General features: G+C 44.9%; 1 pseudogene; it reads left to right on the forward strand.

The window, feature by feature from the left end:
- The first annotated feature begins 5,898 nt into the window (after positions 1-5,898).
- LOC112817635 (olfactory receptor 10H4-like) lies at positions 5,899-9,217 on the forward strand (annotated as a pseudogene).
- The last annotated feature ends 282 nt before the right edge of the window (positions 9,218-9,499 follow it).

A 9,499-nucleotide genomic window follows, 5' to 3' on the forward strand; every position in this document is an offset into this window, starting at 1 on the left:
CAGGAAGAAGGCAGGCAGGAGATGCTGTGGGAAGTTGGAGAAGCCCACGAGGATGAATTCAGACACCATGCTATAGTTCTGACCAGCCACAGATGCTGCATCTACTCAGATAACAGCGGGAATGAAGGTGACCAGAATAAAGATCATGAATCTATACAATAATAACCTAGAACATCTACAAAATGGAGGAACTTTAAATGCAGTGTGTTAGGATTTGGAAAATGACAAGGATACTCACTGTTTCTGCTGTTCTTCAGCATGGAACTAAAAGCCCTGAGCAGTGCTCTGAGGAAAGAAAAAGAAAGAAGGTATGTAAGGATTGGATAGGAAGAGACCTGGTCGTTCACCCAGAAAAAACAAAAGAATGAAGTCAGAACATACCACAGCAAGAGAGAGCACAGATCTGCAGGATATGAGATCCACTTACAAAAACCAGTATTTCTCATAGAATTACACCAGTAGTAATCATTCAAAATATGAATTTGAAGTAAAAAGTAAGATACTATCCCCAAGAGTGACACAAAGTGTAGAGAAACAGCTCTCTAGCGTTTTGGTCTGGCGATTCCTTTACACCCAGGAAAATTTGAGCCTCTAATGGACTTTTGATTTGGTATATTATCACTCCCCATGTTCACCATATTAGAAAGGAACACTGAGATTCTCTGAAAATATTCAGTTTTGGATATATTCAATAGATGAGTAAACCTATTCAATGTCTTTGTAAGTAACATATTTTTTTAGAAAGTAACTACTTTTACAAAATGAACATTTAGTGACAAGAGTTTTTTTTTTTTTTTTTTTACATTTTAACAAATTTGTTCCATGCCGGCTGGGTGGGAGACAAGATGATGCTTGTATCTACTTCTTCATTCAGCCTGTGGCAATATGTGGTTTTAGTTGAAGCATATGACAAAAATATATCTTAACCTTCATTGGAAAAGTGAGGACCTGATGGTCCCCCAGAAAAGGTCTCTGGGACCCCAGGGTCCTCATATCACACTTTGAGGTAGCCTCTGTTATAAAATATCCAGGAATGAATCAAACACATGCAATACCTCCAAATTTAGAAATTTGTACCATTAGGGCACCTGGGTGGCTCAGTCATTAAGCGTCTGCCTTCGGCTCAGGTCATGATCCCAGGGTCCTGGGATCGAGTCCCACATCAGGCTCCCTGCTCAGCGGGAGGCCTGCTTCTCCCTCTCCCACTCCCCCTGCTTGTGTTCCTGCGCTCTCTCTCTGTCAAATTAATAAATAAAATCTTTTAAAAAAAGAAATTTGTACCATTAATAAAAATGTAGAAGGCGATTTGAATACATGGAGAACAATCTACATTCTCAGATGAGGTCAGCAAATATGGTAATGATGACACTTCTTCCTAAATTATAGCATCAGGGCAACTGCATTTACACTTCCAGTGAATCAGCTGTACATCTCATAAAAGTTTCCTCAAATTCCTTCTGAAAAATGAGGTCAGTGCAAAACTATACTAATCTTCCTAAAATGGAGTCAATAGGAAAGAAATGCTCTGGCAGGGATGAAGACTCATCATAGACATCATAGTCTTTTTTAAGTATGAATCTGGAACAGACACAGACACTGATCAAATTGATTGGATACCTCAGAAAATATCCCCCCATGATTCACAGTTCAACATGTGATAAAAGTGGAAGCACAAATCAAAGGGAAATGGTGGATTGTTTAGGAGTTTGTGGTGGGAAAACTGGTCCTTTTACAAAGCAAAGTCAATCTGAATATCTGTCCAAGACCACACGCAAAGGCGGATTCCAGGATTCAAGACATAAATACGAAATAGGACACTGGGAAGTTAACAGGAGAGGGTGTAGGAGAAGAATTTTGTTGATCCAGGAGTGGAGAAGTACTTCCTTTTTTTTTTTATTAAGTTCAATTAGCCAATATAGTACATCATTAGTTTTTGATGTAGTGTTCAATGAGTCATTAGTTGCGTATAACACCCAATACCCATCTTAAACACACAAACATTAGTTAATTTTGAAAGAATGAAAACATCAACACCAATAGTGTTTGTTCAACAAATGATGTCTTGGATTCAATTAAGGGGAGATGAAAGTGTCCACAACTGACCAGGGAATAGGATGTAGAATAAAGGAGAAACTATTTCCATCTACAAGAAGTAGAAAGCTCAATACAGAAATGAGCAAAGGTGTGAGCAGAGAACTCACAGAGGGTGTAGCACAGGCAAATGAAAACATGCTAAAAAGAAAAAAAAAGAGGGAGGGAAGGACAGAAAGAAAGAAAGGGAAATGCAGTGGAAATTCAGTGTCTACCCATTCAGTGCCCCAAATTAGAAAGTGCCCAGTGCTGATCAGGTATGAGGAGAAAGCAATATTCGTGCACTGCCTGTGAGAACTACAGGGTGAAAATTAAGAGTTCCTGTGCTCTGTGCACCAGCACATGTACTCCTGAGCATCTATCTCCATTGCTCACAGGTATTTATAGGAAAGCATGTCAGGAGATGTTTTGTAACATTGCTGGTGGTGAAGAATGGGAAAAGTTGCTTGTCCATAAGTGCGAAGAGGATAGGTCACATGGGCTGGATGAAACTACTAGAACCCCAGGCAGCAGTTGGATGCACATGCAACAGCATAAAGGACACTCTCTTAATAATAAGAAACAAACAGGGTTGTCGGAGGGGAGGGGGGTGCAAGAATGGGGTAACTGGGTGATGGACATTAAGGAGGGCATGTGATGTAATGAGCACTGGGTATTATATAAGACTGATGAATCACAGGCTTGTACCTATGAAACCATAATACATTATATGTTAATTAATTGAATTTAAAAATAAAAGATATTTAATAAAATATTATTAAGTGAATGAAGCAAAAACCAGGTGAATGCTCTAGCATAATTCCATTTGGACATGTGAAATACAGAGCACCTGAAACTATTCTGGATGATGCTGTAACAATATATGCATGTCACTATACATCTGTCAAACCCACAGAATGTGCAACACAGACAGTGACCCCTAACATAACGTGTGGGCTGTGTTAAAAATAATAATGTATCATATTGGTTCATCAATTGGAACAAATGCACCACACTAACACAAGAGGTAAAATAGATCTATAAAGAACTTCTCAAACTCAACACCCAAAAAACAAATAATCAAGTCAAAAAATGGGCAGAAGACATGAACAGACACTTCTCTGAAGAAGACATACAAATGACTAACAGACACATGAAAAAATGTTCTCATCATTAGCCATCAGGGAAATTCAAATCAAAACCACATTGAGATACCACCTTACACCAGTTAGAATGGCAAAAATGGACAGGGAAAGAAACAACAAATGTTGGAGAGGTTGTGGAGAAAGGGGAACCCTCCTACACTGTTGGTGGGAATGCAAGTTGGTACAGCCACTTTGGAAAACAGTGTGGAGTTTCCTCAAAAATTTAAAAATAGAGCTACCCTATGACCCAGCAATTGCACTCCTGGGTATTTACTCCAAAGACACAGATGTAGTGATAAGAATGGCCATATGCACCCCAATGTTCATAGCAGCAATGTCTGCAATAGCCAAACTGTGGAAAGAGCCGAGAAGCCCTTCAGCAGATGAATGGATAGAGAAGATGTGGTCCATATAGACAATGGCATATTACTCAGCCATCAGAAAAGACGAATACCCAACTTTTGCATCAACATGGATGGGACTGGAGGAGATTATGCTAAGTGAAATAAGTCAAGCAGAGGAAGTCAATTATCATATGGTTTCACTTATTTGTGGAACATAAGGAACAGCATGGAGGACATTAGGAGAAGGAAGGGAAAAATGAAGGGGGGAAATCGGAGGGGGAAATGAACCATGGGAGACTATGGACTCTGAGAAACAAACAGGGTTTTAGAGGGGAGGGGGGAGGGGGGATTGGTTAGCCCGGTGATGGGTATTAAGGAGGGCACGTACTGCAGGGAGCACTGGGTGTTATATGAAAACAATGGTTCATGGATTACCACATCAAAAACTAATGATGTATTGTATGGTGACTAACACAACATAATAAAATTTAAAAAATTAAAAAAAAAATAAATGGTGTGCAAGAGAGAGGGTGTATGCCTTTTTCTGTAAACTAAAAACATTTCTATAAAATCTAAAAGTGAGCAATTTTCTATGAAATTACAAAAGGAAAGATAATTTACAACATAGATATGCACAGAGAAATAATACCTATCTACAAGAGCACACACATGGGCGCCTGGGTGGCTCAGATGGTTAAGCATCTGCCTTCGGCTCAGGTCAGGATCCCAGGGTCCTGGGATCGAGTCCCACATCGGGCTCCCTGCTCCTTGGGAGCCTGCTTCTCCCTCTGCTTCTCTATCTCTCTCTCCCTCTCTCTCTCCGTCTCTCATGAATAAATAAATAATAAAATCTTAAAAAAAAAAGAGCACACACAAATCGAAGAGCATACCTTCAGTGTGTTAGAATCGTTGTTGAAACCGGAGGGAAACAGGGTGGCAGAAAGAGAACATGAACAAAATAAGAGAAGAACGTTGTGAAAACCAATGATTATCAAAAGCAGAGAACCAGAAATATCATTGACTCAAACCTCTGCACCTGTCATCTGCCATAAAATAAAACAAAAATATATTTTCATGAATGATTTGAGCCTCATTCGCTGCCCAGAGCTCTGGAAATCCTGGGCTCTGGGACAGGGCCCAGCCATAATTACACCCTGCGGTCTCCCTGGGGCCTTGTTCCCAAGGATTCCCCCACAATAGGATGGCAGGCCAGAAATGGCAGGACAGCGAAGGACCTTCCTGGAGTGAGGAAGGCTGTGCTGATGATCTGGAAATAGTCTTGTGGCCCCGCAGCTGTTCCACCCAGAAATCCAGACACCGGTGTCAGCCCCCTTCCGTGCCTCCTGCCCCGTCACTCAGCATCACCTCTGCCTACAAAATGGCTGCCCCTGGATTCTGCTCCTCTCCATCTCTGTGGCTCCATCTCCCTCCCCCACACTGCTCACTGCCCCAGGCTCCTCCTCTGCTCCCACTCCATTCTGGCTTCCAGAGAGCATTGTCTGAAACATACACCCGTTGCCGTCGTCAGAGCCAGGCTTCAAGTCCCAGCGTTTGCTGTGCGTTTCTGAGAAAGAAAATTCCAGCTCTGAGCCTCCTCACGCCAAATGAAAACTGGGAGTAAGCAGAGAACCGTCTGGACAAGGCCCATGAGCATTCACAGAAAGGGCCCCATGTTTACCTAATATGGGTAGTTATCACTGAATTTGACATCTTTTCTGCCCTCGAAGCTGCTTTCTGTCCTCAATCTGTACCACATGGGACCAGTTGGCCCCATTCTAAACTCATGGTCTCTGACCTCACGGGGACCCTGGGTGCCTCTGGTAACCTGACAACCCAGTTCCACGAGTGGCTGGTCCAACCTCCACCCTCTCACCTCGCCCCTGTCTCACCGTTATACACTGCCTTCCCTGCCCCTGCTGGGTGGAGGGGCAGCAGTTCTCTGGGCTGGGCTCCCCAGTCTCTCTGACAGGTGCAGGAGAGAATTCTGTCTACTCTGGTCTCACGGAGGATGGCTCACACACAGGTGCGGAGTCCACGTCACACATCACAGGAGTGCATCCAGCGCACCACTCTGCCTCCCCGTAAGGCTACTCTCCAGGATAGCAAAGACCACTGTCACCCAAGTCAGGACACAACAGCCCAGACAAGATACACACTGGAGCAAGGTTTCTGATGTTCTACGCTCTTGGCATGTGGGGCCGTATCATTCTCAGCAGTGGTGGCTATCCTCTGCATTTTATTATGTTCAACGGCATCCCTGGCCTCGTCCCACCAGATGCCAGGAGCATCCCCAGCCTTCCTGAGTCATGACAACCAAAACTGTTTCCAGACATGTGCACATGTCCCCTGTGGGGCAGAATCATCCTGGGCGGAGAACCACTGACTTAGAAGCTGCAAAGGGCACTAAGGTGGGTAAAGTACCCAAGACCCAGAATGGGCATCCTGAAAAAACCCCCACAAGCTACGCATTAGTAAGATCCTCTCTCATGACCCTTCTCCCAGACTCTGTACCCATCACCCATCTCAGTCTTGCTCCCCATAACTGTCCAAGTATTGCCACCTACCCTGTCCCTCCTGGTCCCCCTCAACCTGGGCTGCAACTTCCAGGAAGCAGCCAGCAGGGGAGGGCAGAAGAAGCTCTCCTGCCTGAGGCTGTCAGCGGCACACAGGGGCAAGTGAGGGGCCAGACCTCGGGGCGCCTGGAACTAATGCTGTGTGCTTTATCCCTGCTGCAACTTCCCAGCAGGCTGCTCCCCAGGGCTTCCTTGAGACACCAACCTGCAAGGCTGCCCTCAGAGTCTGGAGAGGCCAGGAGGATCATCAGAGCACCTCTAGGGACCTACAGCCTCTACTCCTTCCTCCAACACTCCAACACAACCAAGGCTCCTTGCTTCTCTCTCTGCCCAGAGAGCCCCAGTCCCTGCTGAGGACTAGGAGCTCCCAGTCTTGGGGGAGACAGGGCAAGAGTAGATGCCCTCAAGTCCTTGGGGTCAGGGCAGGGTCAGAGGGAAGGCAGGAGCTGAGCAGCTGAGCAGTTGAGAGTGGGAATCCAGGGCTCTGCCCTGGGATCAAGGCAGCTGGAAGGCTTCCCAGAATAAGAATAATTTAGAGCTGGGTCTTGGGGACTGGTTTCTCTTGGTCATCAGAAGTGTTCAGAGTCTTCTGACCAAACTGGATAACCCCACTTCTCCTCTTGGTGGATTTACCCTATCTCTGTTGTCATGGTGATCCAGCCAGAGAATCTACCTTAGTATGTCATCCTTGGGCTCTAATAAAACATTTGGTCTTTGTCCAGTTTCTGAGACACAGCCCCTAAGCCCCTGTCTCAGGAGTGAGAATAGTGGCTTCTGTATGTTAATGAGATGAGTGGTGCCTGGGGACTTCTATATAGTTTTAGGAAGGGAGCTGCTCACCAGAACTTCCAAGGGGTGATTAGAGAATTGGAACCTCCAGGGAGGGGAGAGGAGCTACAGATTGATGCTCAGTAAGGATGAATGATTTAATCAATCATGTCTGTTTAATCAAACCCCCATAAAGACTCCCTAAACAATGGGATTCAGAGACTTTCCCAGCTGGTGAACACATGGCGGTGCTAGGAGGATGGTCTGTTCAGAGAATGCATGGAAGTTCCTCACTCCTTCCTCCATGTCTTGAAGGATTCATCTCTTTTATTTGGCTGTTCCTGAGTTGTTCTTTCATAATAAACTGGGAAGAGTAAGTGTTGCATTTTCCTGATTTCTGTAAGTCATCCTATTAAAGTATCCAAACTGAGAGGGGGGAAATGTGGAAACCCCCACATTTGTAGCCATGTCAGACAGAAGTGCAGGTACCCTGAGCAGTGAATACTTGTGACTGGCATCTCCAGGTATCAAGTGTCAGAATTGAATTATAGGACACCAAGGTGGTGTCTGGGTAGTTGGAGAATTGGTCATTGGTGTGGAAAGAACTCACACATTTGGTGTCTTGAGTGTTAGAAGTAGAAATAGTTCACTTTGTCTCCCTTTGTCCAATCAGCAACACTGTCTGTTCTATGTCTGAAATCAACCTCAGTTTGCCACTTCACTCCATCCAGGTTGACCTCATGCACTTCTCCCCATCTCTTCCTGGGTCTGCCCATCCCACCCGCCCTCAGCAGCTGCTTTCATCACATCAACCAGAGGGGTTCTCTACAAACAGGAATCTGACCATGCTGCTTGTGCTTAAAATGTACCTCTTGGTACAACCAGTTTGGGAAACTGTTTGGTAGTATCTATTCAAGTTGAACACAGGTATTCCCTATGAGTCAGTATTTTTACACACCTAACTATAGACCCAACAGAACACATAAGTATCAATCCACCAGAGGACATGTACTAGATGTCATAAGAACACCCTCACAGGAAGCCCCAAATGGAAACATCCATGAATATGTTCACATAATGGAATACAGCTCTTTCCTCTATGTATTTAAAAAACATTTAGGGGTCCCCATTGCCCTTAGAACAAACTCCTCAAGTGGACACCATGGTCTTGCATGCTCTTGCCCTACTCACCTGTCTGCCTTTAATTCCAGAACTGCACTTAGCAACTTCCAACTCTCCCTGTGCACTGAACATACCATTGTCCCAAATGCACTATGCTTCTTTCACCCTGAGTCTTTGTACTTGCTGTCCCTTCTGTCTGGAAATCCCTGTTCCACTTCTCTGCCTCACCTGAATCATACCTACTCACCCTTCAGGTCTCCCTGTAGACATCACCAATTTCAAAGTCTCTAAATCCCAGGCTGGGTCTGAGACCCACACCTAGCTTCTGCAGATCCCTAGGCTGTCCCCAACACACCTCTGACCACTCTGTGATGTCAGCTTTGGTTATATGACAGCTTCCCTCAGTGGACCATGAAAAGGACAGAGCAGAGCCTTAGCCATTGGTCATTGCTGGATTCGAGCACCTAGAATATTTCCATATAAAATAAGCCTTGAATAGCATTTCTTGACATGAATGAATGAATGAATAATGAGGGCATATGAATGAATAAATGAGGGCATAGTGCTGTGAGAACATATAGCACCCCTTTCTGTTCATGATCGTGGGCAGTGACTGCTATGTGGCCATCTGCCTCTCCCTGAGGTACAATGTGCTCATGAGTCCCCATGGTTGTGCCATCTTGTGTCCAGGCGCTGGGCTGGTCTCAGTCATGGGGATGATGGTGACCCTGATAGTTTTTCACCTCACCTTCTGTGGGTCTAATGTGATTCATCATTTTGCCTACCAAGCGCTTTCCCTCCTAAAGTTGTCCTGCGGGGAGGAGACATCCTCTGTCACCTTGGGTGTGATCATGGTGTGTGTCACAGCTCTGCTGGGCCATTTATTCCTCATTGTCCTCTCCTATGTTTTCTTTGTGGCCACCATACTGAGGATTCCCTCTGCTGAGAGCAGGCACAAGACCTTCTCCACATGTGTGTCCCACCTCACTGTGGTCATTGTACACTATGGTTTTGCCTCCATGATCTACCTCAAGCCCTGGGGTCCCCATTCTATAGACAGTAACACTCTGATGGCCACCATCTATACAGTCTTCACCCCCTTTCTCAGCCCGATCATTTTCAACCTCAGGAATAAGGAGCTCAAGAATGCCATAATGAAAGCTTCCTGAGAAAATTCAATCCCCTAGGCTCCTGATGGCCAATTTGGTGGTAAGGAAATATGACAGAAGATCTGGGAATAATAACATCTGTCTCCATAGGACTGTGGTAGGGTTTCAAGTATATGAAGATACACACAACTGTAGGTGATGGATGTATGCTTGGTATTTGTTTTCCTCCAATTTGTTTACCCCTCTTGCATGGGGTCTAGTGATCAGGATCTTCTGTTCTTGACCCTGTGTGATGAAGTTCATCCCATTACCTCCATCAGAGAATGTGTTATCTACCTAAAGGATGGGAGGGCAGCATCATGTAGGTG

Source organism: Callorhinus ursinus, unplaced genomic scaffold, assembly GCF_003265705.2.
Source record: "Callorhinus ursinus isolate GAN/ISIS: 27379988/994484 unplaced genomic scaffold, GSC_fseal_2.0 scaffold131, whole genome shotgun sequence".
Taxonomy (NCBI): Eukaryota; Metazoa; Chordata; class Mammalia; order Carnivora; family Otariidae; genus Callorhinus; species Callorhinus ursinus.